Genomic DNA, 9,755 nt, shown 5'->3' with positions numbered 1-9,755 from the left:
GCGTGTGTATGGTAATTGTTTGTATAATTGTATATTATATTATATTTATTTTTAAAGTGTTTGATTTTAATATGATAAGTATTTTTTTTAATTTGATATTTTTTTGAGTATTTTTTATTTGAGATTGGGAGACCAATTAAAGTGTTCTTGTTTAATATATATAGTATAGATATTTGAATTTCTCTTAAACATGAGTATTATTTTTCATCAAATTTATCGAAATATAATCATAATTAATTAATTACTAGTTATCGAAGCACACGCGTTGCTACGTGTGTAATATAATAATCCAAACGTAGTATTTTGAGATAAGGATCGGAATTTTATAAACTATATCAGTGTTTTATCTTCAAGGATTATTAGTGTTACATTTTTCAGGGGAGGCATTAACCTTAACCCGCATAAAGGTAGACATGGGAAGTTATGGACGAGAGATTGAGAAAGGTGGGAGGAAATGGAGAGAGTCGGAAAAGTTTATCATATGAAATTATCATTTTGTTCTCTTTGATAAAAAAAAAAAAATAGAAAAAGAGACAAAGGATATATTAGTCCACCCATATTAATTACCAAAATCAGTTTTATATGTGATTCATCTATTATTATATAGTAAATAAATAAAGATAGGAAAAATTGTGTTTCTCTCTTTTCTTTTCTTTTTCTTTCTTTTATTTTCTTCTTTTTTTATTTATTTATACGAATTTTTAGTCTGCGAAGCTAATCTAATACCAAATAATATTTTTGTGGTGCTAATGTGTGCGCTACCACATCAACAATTTTGATGAAACAAATAAAAGCAATGCTACATGTATAACCAAATTTGTACAACAATTTTTACACCACAAAAAATTCAATACAAAATTTTAATTTATCAAATCTCACGATACATTGAATGCAAAATCTCACGATATCATATCAAAATCTCACGAGATAATAGCAAAATGTCACGACATAATTGTTGTAAATATCGTTGTACGATATATTGGTTGTACCTCTAGCATTATTCAAAAAATAATTATCAAAAAACAAAAAATAATTTACTAAAACTAAACTTTTATAACATACAAATTCAAAATCCCAAAAAATAAAAAACATACGTGATACGTGATCAAAAAATAATTTTCCCATTAGTTATATTGCGTAGAAATTAAATAAAATAGTTCCAAAATGAAACAACATGATGTAATTGTTATTAGGATGTATTTCGAATTCTGAAGAACTTGTACGACAACAGCAACACAAGAAGCAACAATGATGAACAAAGTTGAGGCGAGATATAGCAGCACAACAAATATCTCGATCTTCGTCGAACTAAAATATGTATCAACTTTTTCTTTTGTGAGAGAGAGGAAAGAATTCGCAGAGAAATCTGATATATTACGTTATCAGATGTTTTCAGATTATCCCTCTACGTTATAACAGTCATATATATATATTATGACTCCAAAAAAGACGTTTTATGGCGTAAGGATGCAACCCATGATAGAAAAAGCCCAGAAACATATGCAACTTTTCGGACTGTAGAGGGCGCGCTCGATCGGTAATTTTTAACCGATCGAGCGCCCCACATTTTACCAACTTTCTGTTTCGCTCAAACGATGTTGCGTTCGGTCGGTAAATTTCCACCGATCGAGCGCCCAACTTTTGGCCAACCTACTGTTTTGCAGACGAGGGCTGCACTCGGTCGGTAGTTTCTTACCAATCGAGCGCACTAACAAAAATAATAAAATATTATTTTTAAACCAAATTTTATCCAAAAAAATAATTGATCATAAGACCTCGCCTCGCCTCGCCACGTCCTGCCGAGCTGAGCCGGCCGTGCGCGCGTGTGTGTTTATTGCATCGATTAGCGCCTTGCCCCTTTACAAAACATCCGGTGCCCTAAGGACTCAATCCCATAATCCAAAGTTGGATTATATAAGGTGAACAACACATTGAACATGTTTCAATGTGGGACAACTTTTCCTCCAATTTATTTTACCAAATTCAAATTTTGCATCAATTGGGACAAGCTTTTTGGACAAGTATACAAGCCTTTTGGACAAGTAACTCAAGTCCATTTCATGCCATTTTCATCCAACAATTCATTCAACATTTTTTTTCCAACAATCTCCCACATGAATAAATTTCACGTATATTAGCATTCTCACTAGAAAGACATTTTGAGTTATTGGTACATCAGGATAGATAGCTTGTGGCCTTGAACCTACCTTAGTAAAATACTATCGGATTTACTAGTTGCATAGTAACGCGATGTCTTGAACTAGTCAACCGTTTATGTAAACCAAGTCAATAGTACTTAGATAACAATACTCTAACATATTTTGTTCTCACGTTGTGTCCATTTCGGCCCTGGACCATATCTTAGATTCATAAGTGTTGCAATCAAAGCGGCCAATACTTTGCACTTATATAGGTGATCTCCTATCAAGAGTATCCCGCGTTACTCTACCTCATAGGTATATGAATCATTAAAAGAAAACTTAACCTCACCACATTTTACAGGTCATTTATACTTGGATATTTCAGGAATGAGCAAGTAACAATTCCAAGCACTCAAACTAATAATTAGAACTTAGTTGTCCCATTGAACCAAGGTTTTGGGATCTCCAATTCTCAAGGTTGGGTTACCGCTATAAATATTTTAATTTGTGGATTTTAAACTCATTCCTCCAAGTAGTTTGTAAATTTGATCTCTATTTATACTTTTTGTAAGTGGATCCGCAAGGTTTTCCTTTGACTGCACATAGTTAACCGAAATAACCCCATTCGAGACCAATTATCTTATGGTATTGTGTCTCCGACGAATATCTCGAGATTTACCATTGTACATACTACTTTGTGTTCTTCCTATTGCTGACTGACTGTCACAATGAATCGTAATGGAAGACACTGGTTTATTTCAATATGAAATATCTTCTAGAAAGTTTCGAAGCCACTCGGCTTCTTCTCCAGATTTATCTAGAGCAATGAACTCGTATTTCATAGTCGACCGAGCTATACACGTTTGTTTATAGGATCTCCATGACACATATCCACTCGTAGACTTGGAGTTTTTTGTGTCAGAAATCCAATTTGCATTACAATATCCTTCTAGGACCGTAGGATATTTGTATACACTATTCCATAACTCGAAGTGTATTTCAAATATCCAAGCAATCTCATTAGTGCTTTCCAATGATCCTCACTTAGATTACTTGTGAATAGACTTAGCTTATTTACGGTATATGCAAGATCAGGACGGGTACAGTTAGTTAAATACATTAAACTTCCTATCACTCTTGCATATTCCACTTGTGAAATAGGTTCTCCTCTATTTTTGGCTAAATGTATAACCAATTCCATAGGTGTTCTGGCCGAAGGACGATTTGTGGCATTAAATCGTTCAAGAACCTTTTTTACATAATGAGTTTGTGATAAAATAATTCTAGCAGGAATTCTAGAGACTTTAATCCCTAGAATAATATCACACAATCCCAAATCCTTCATGTCAAAATGTTGTCTCAACATTTTTTTGGTTTTCACAATTAATTCACGGTTGCTTCCCATGATTAACATGTCATCTACATAAAGACAAATAATTACATATGCATTTGTAGTACCTTTAATATAGACACATTTGTCACATTCATTTATTGTGAAACCGTTTGACAACATAGCAGTGTCAAACTTTTGATGCCACTATTTAGGTGCTTGTTTAAGTCCATACAATGACTTGACAAGTTTACACACATTTCCTTATTTTCCAGGTACAATAAACCCTTCTGGTTGTTTTATATATATTTCTTCTTCCAACTCTCCATTCAAAAACGCTGTTTTAACATCCATTTGATATATCTCAAGATCATGCAATGCTGCAATAGCTATAAGAACACGAATGAATGTCATTCGAGAAACCGGAGAGTAGGTATCGGAGAAATCATATCCCTCATTTTGTCTAAAACCTTGAACCACTAGTCGAGCTTTATATTTATCTATAGATCCATCTTCTTTGTATTTCCTTTTAAAAATCCACTTGGATTCAAAAGGTTTACATCTCGGAGGGAGATCAACCAACTCCCATGTATGATTATGCATGATGGAATCTATTTCATTTTGTATGGCTTCCTTCCAAAAAGGAGCCTCAAGATTTGATAAAGCCTCTTGAAGAGTTCTTGGTTCATTATCTAACATGTATGTTAGAAAATCAGGCCCAAACGACTTTTCAACTCGTGCACGCTTGCTGCGTCTTGGTTCTTCTTTGGTTTGTGGAGTTTCAATTGTATTTTCATAAGTTCGCTTGTTCGAACTTATTTCTTTCCTTTCTTTACAAGGAAATATATTTTCAAAGAATACAACATTCGTTGATTCCATGATTGTACCTTCATTTACATCAGGAATTGTTGACTTATGCACTAAGAATCGATATGCATTACTATTGTATGCATAACCAATAAATATGCAGTCAACCGTTTTAGGCCCAATTTTTTTTTGTTTTGGCTTAGGTACTTCTATTTTAGCCAAACACACCCACACTTTGAGGTATTGGTAAGAAGGTTTATGACTTTTCCGATGTTCATACGGTGTTTTATCTTTCCTTTGATTGGAATCTTGTTTAGAATGTGAGTTGCTGAGAGAATCGCTTCACCCCACATATTTTGAGGTAAGCCAGAATTTATTAACAACGCGTTCATCATTTCATTTGATATTCAATTTTTGCGTTCTGCAACGCCATTGGATTGAGGTGAGTAAGGGGCTGTCGTTTGATGAATGATGCCCGAAGTTGAGCAAAATTCTTCAAAAGGAGCCACATACTATCAACCTTGATCACTTCGAATCATTTTAATCTTTGAACTTTGTTGATTTTCAATCTCAGTCTTATATTTCTTGAAAGCTTCGATTGCCTCATCTTTACTTTTTAATAAATATACATAACAAAATCTGGTGCAATCATCAATTAATGTTATAAAGTACTTATTTCAACCTCGTGTTTGTACCATTTTTAAATCACATACATCAGTATGTATTAATTCAAGTGGCATAGTACTTCTCGTGACATTTTGAAATGGAGCTTTAACCATTTTCGCTTCAACACAAATCTCACACTTATTTTGTGGATTTTTTTTAAACGTAGGTATTACATTTAAATTTGCAAGTCGTTGAAACGTATTGAAGTTAACATGTCCTAATCGTTCATGCCATATTTCATAGCTTTCAAACAAGTAAGCAGAACCAACAACTTTATTCTTCACCTCAGGGCGGATAACATTCATTACATTTAATTTAAAGAGACCGCTATCTTGGTACCCTTTACCAACAAATACACCGGATTTTGTCAACACAAACTTATCAGACTCAAACACCATTCTAAACCCTTCCTTGCTCAAAAGAGTGCCCGAAACAAAATTCTTACGAATGTCTGGCACATGTAGCACATTTTTTAGCGTCATCTCCTTGCCCGACGTCATCTTCAGCACTACATTGCCAACTCCAACGACATCCGAAGTTGCAGAGTTTCCCATGAACAATGTTCTATCACCAACGGTGGCATATGTGGAATACATATCTTTATCGGCACAAATGTGACTCGTAGAGCCGGTATCGATCCACCATCCTCTTGGATCATCCACCATGTTGGTATCACAAATAACGACACTTAAATCAATATCAGAAACTGATAAAAGTACATACCTTTCTTGAACCATGTTCACTTGACTTGGTTTTAGATTTTTGTTGTTTTTCTTAGGAAGTCGGCAGTCCCTTGCCATATGATTCGGTTTGCCACAGTTGTAGCAACTTCCTTGGAATTTCTTTGTTTTCCCTTTTTGCTTTCCATCATGGGAGCGGTTCCTCTTTTGACTCGTACTAGACTCCGCCAAATTTGCTTTGGCTTCGGTTTCTATCATCTTTTTATGTGACTTGGCCTCGTTATTTCTGTTATCCTCCTCAATGCGAAGTCGCACTATAAGATCTTCAAGTTTTAACTCCTTACGTTTATACTTAAGGTAGTTTTTGAAGTCTTTCCACAGCGAAGGCAACTTCTCAATGATAGACGCGACTTGGAATGATTCATTGATTTCCATTCCTTCGGTCGATAAGTCATGCAAGATGATTTGTATCTCTTGCACTTGACTCATCACAGTTTTTGAGTCTATCATCTTGAAGTCCAAAAATTTGCCAACCACGAACTTTTTTATGCCAGCATCTTCAGTTTTGTATTTCTTCTCCAAGGAATCCCAGACTTCCTTGGCCGTCTTGACAGAGGAGTAGACACTATAGAGAGTATCATCAAGGCCATTCAAGATGTAGTTTCTGCACAGAAAATCACTGTGGTTCTATGCATCAACCGCGGTCCTCCATTGTGTGTCAGAATCACCATCAACGACGACAGGGGGATCCTCCTTCAGGAATCTAGACAGATTCAATGTGATAAGGTAGAAGAGCATCTTCTGCTGCCAACATTTAAAGTTGGCACCAGAAAACTTTGGCGACTTTTCTCCATGTGCAGGGGCGGAAGCGAGCGGAATGAATGAAACGGTAGACATCTTCAGAATCCAAGAAATACAAAATTTCGTCTTGCGATTGTTATTAGGATGTATTTCGAATTATGAAGAACTTGTACGACAACAGCAACACAAGCAGCAACAATGATTGTAAGGCCCGAGATTAATTAATATTAATTTGAATTTATTTAATTTTAATCCAAGTATATTTAATTTGGGTATATTTAGAGTTTTGATTTAAATTCTAATATTCTTAAATTATTTAGGATTGAAATTGAATTAAAATAAGGGCCGAGGACCAAATGGCAATTATTGAAGAGTTGAGGGACTAAAGTGCAATTTTGATTGAATGTTATCAGATTATTATGCAAGACTCAGCAGTGCACGTGTATTGTTGGTAGAGAATTCAGAAAATAAGAACAGAGGAGCGAGCTTCTTCTTTTCCTTTGCATTTGTGATTTTAAAATCCTTATATCTTTTGAACTGGTTGTCCGATTTCGATTCCGTAAATTGTTCTGGAATCCTTACGACAAGGGCTTCGATTTAGTGTAAGTTTTTATATCTTTCAGCATGGTTTGAAGCTCGAAAGTTTACAGATATCAGATGTTGAGTTTTTGATCATGTTTATTGACGTATATGCGATTTTATCTCGAAACCGGTTTGAGAAGTTTGTATTGAATGCATCTAAACATGATTTACAACTTATGGTTGTTGATTATAGCTATTGAGATGAAGGTTTGAATGATATATCAGCTGGTTATTGATTTGAAATACATGTATAAGTTGGTTAGAAGTTCGAAATGGTTTCAGGATTACGTCGGTTACCGATTTTCAATCGCTACGCCATTTAATCGAGTTTTTGGACTGTTTTGATATTCGATAGCTAAGCTGAAACACTTATCTTGATGATGTGAATGTTATGGAATTTTATTCTTCCGTTTCAGTCGAGTTTGGAAGGCCAACGACTCGAGACAACGACTTTGAACCGAAGAAGTTGGATTGAGGTTTGAAATGAGTTTGATCGATGATCTTATGTTGTTTTCGACTCGATTTTGATATGATAGATTGAAATGAAGTTGATATATGTATTTTGGTTGTATCTTTTAGATTTGAAGAGTTCAGAATCAAGATAAACGAAGGTATAATGACGACATCGCGAAGTAGGGACTTTGAAACTCAAGACCGACTAATCTTGAGTTGGCCCGCAAAAACCACATACTTGTTTATGTTTTTGATTTGATTGTGATGTTGTCGATCCATCTCAGGTAGTTGATCTTTATATTCGAGTTGATATGATGCTATATTGAATTGATTCTATGCCAAGGTTGCTGTTAACCTTATTTGTGAGTCGGTTACGAACTCGTTAGATGGATATCCATGTCAAGATCAGTTATGAATCTTGATGGCTTTGAAGTTATGTGAATCAATTCGTATGTAAAGCATTTACGTACTCTATTTGTTGAGTCGAGTTTAAATAGAGTCAAGATGATTTATTTAACGCTTTCTATATGTTGGTTATACTGAGAATGTTTTCTCACCGGAGTTTATCCGGCTGTTGTCTTGTTTTGTATGTGTGCATGACAACAGATGGGGCAGGAGCTGGTCATCGACGTCATTGACAGCTGGGAGAGAGTCTAGCACGTGAGGACTTGGGTTGTAGATGATGTCTTGAACTTTAGAAGCATGAAACTTTAGTCTAGTTGGTTTTGAATTACATGTATGAAACTTGAGATAGTTTATGTCTTTTATCGTTCTTTAGCGACTTGTTCGATGTAATAAAATGCATGTATAAATTCTTGTGACCTTGTTTATATGTATATGCATGTTTTGGAATTGATATATCATGTATTGGACCATGTTTTGATGATTTAGAATGGAAGGAATCAGATTGACAGCAAAATGAATTGCTGGTTTTGCTGAAAACAGAGGGCACGCTCGATCCTGTGAAAAGCCAGGATCGAGCGCGGCCATCAATTTTTCAAACAAAGAATTTTAGTTTTTGGCTCGCTCGATCTGCGGAAGTTGACGGATCGAGCGAGGCCAAATTGTGTTCCATCCGAGAGTTGAGCAATTGTGCTCGCTCGATCGGGTGTTTTTCACCGATCGAGCGAGACACTGAATTTTAAAAAAAAAAAATTTACTTTGCTCTTGGTTTCTTTATTTGATGTTTAATTAATTTTAATTGTTCATTAATTGCCCTAAGATGAGATTAGCAACTCGAGGTCCCCACAACAGGTGGTATCAGAGCATAAGTTTCTTGGACTGAGAATAGATGAGCGGGGTAGATCGAGTCTTCTATTCTGATTTATTTATTGCTTTCATAATTGTATGGTATATGATTGATTGATTACAGATATTAAATTGTCACATGATGCTATGATAATTTGCGAAGAATATGTTATACAATGGTTTGAATTACATGCTATCTGGTTATTTGATTGAAGTACAAGCATGTATTATGAGGATGAATCTAAACTCGATCTTTTATGAAGGCAATGTGGTCTGCGACAGACTTGTTGTAATTGAGATTGAACTGTACACTAATCTGTTTGATTATCAGATATGCCTCCCCGACCAGCACCGAGAGTTAGACAGACGTTGGCTACGAATCAGCCTGAACAGACAAATGCTGCACAGGTCCCAGTGACAGTGTCTGAACATGGACAGGGTAGTACTTCTACTGATGAGTTTAGTGATGCTAATCCGATGGAGAAACTTCTGAAACGATTCCAGTCATTCCAACCACCAAAGTTGCAAGGAACTGAGAATGCTGTGGAATGTGATAATTGGCTGGAAGATATTGAGCAGTTATACAAGTCTATTGACTATTCAGATGATCGTCGTGTGAGACTGGTGATTCATCAACTGCATGGTCTTGCCAAGAGTTGGTGGATAGCGACGAAGAAAGCATTGGAAAATCAAGGTACTGTTATTACCTGGTCTGTATTTCGAACTGCTTTCTATCAGCGTTTCTTTCCTGTGTCTTATCGCAAGGACAAAGGAGCAGAGTTTGCAAGTCTACAACAAGGACAGTTAAATATCGAGGAATATGTTGCAAAGTTCACTAGCTTGTTGAAGTTTGCTCCACATATTGCTGTTAGTGATGAAGCTCAAGCCGATCAATTCATCAATGGCTTGAATCCTGATGTATTTACACTTGTGAATTCGGGAAGACCGAATACCTTTGCCGATGCTCTGAATCGAGCAAAGGGTGCAGAAGCAGGGATATTGAAACAACGAGGAGCACAGTTTGTGCTACAGCCAGTGAGACAGTCC

This window comes from Henckelia pumila, chromosome 4 (assembly GCF_033568475.1).
Source record: "Henckelia pumila isolate YLH828 chromosome 4, ASM3356847v2, whole genome shotgun sequence".
Taxonomy (NCBI): domain Eukaryota; kingdom Viridiplantae; phylum Streptophyta; class Magnoliopsida; order Lamiales; family Gesneriaceae; genus Henckelia; species Henckelia pumila.
This window is presented reverse-complemented; position numbering follows the sequence as displayed.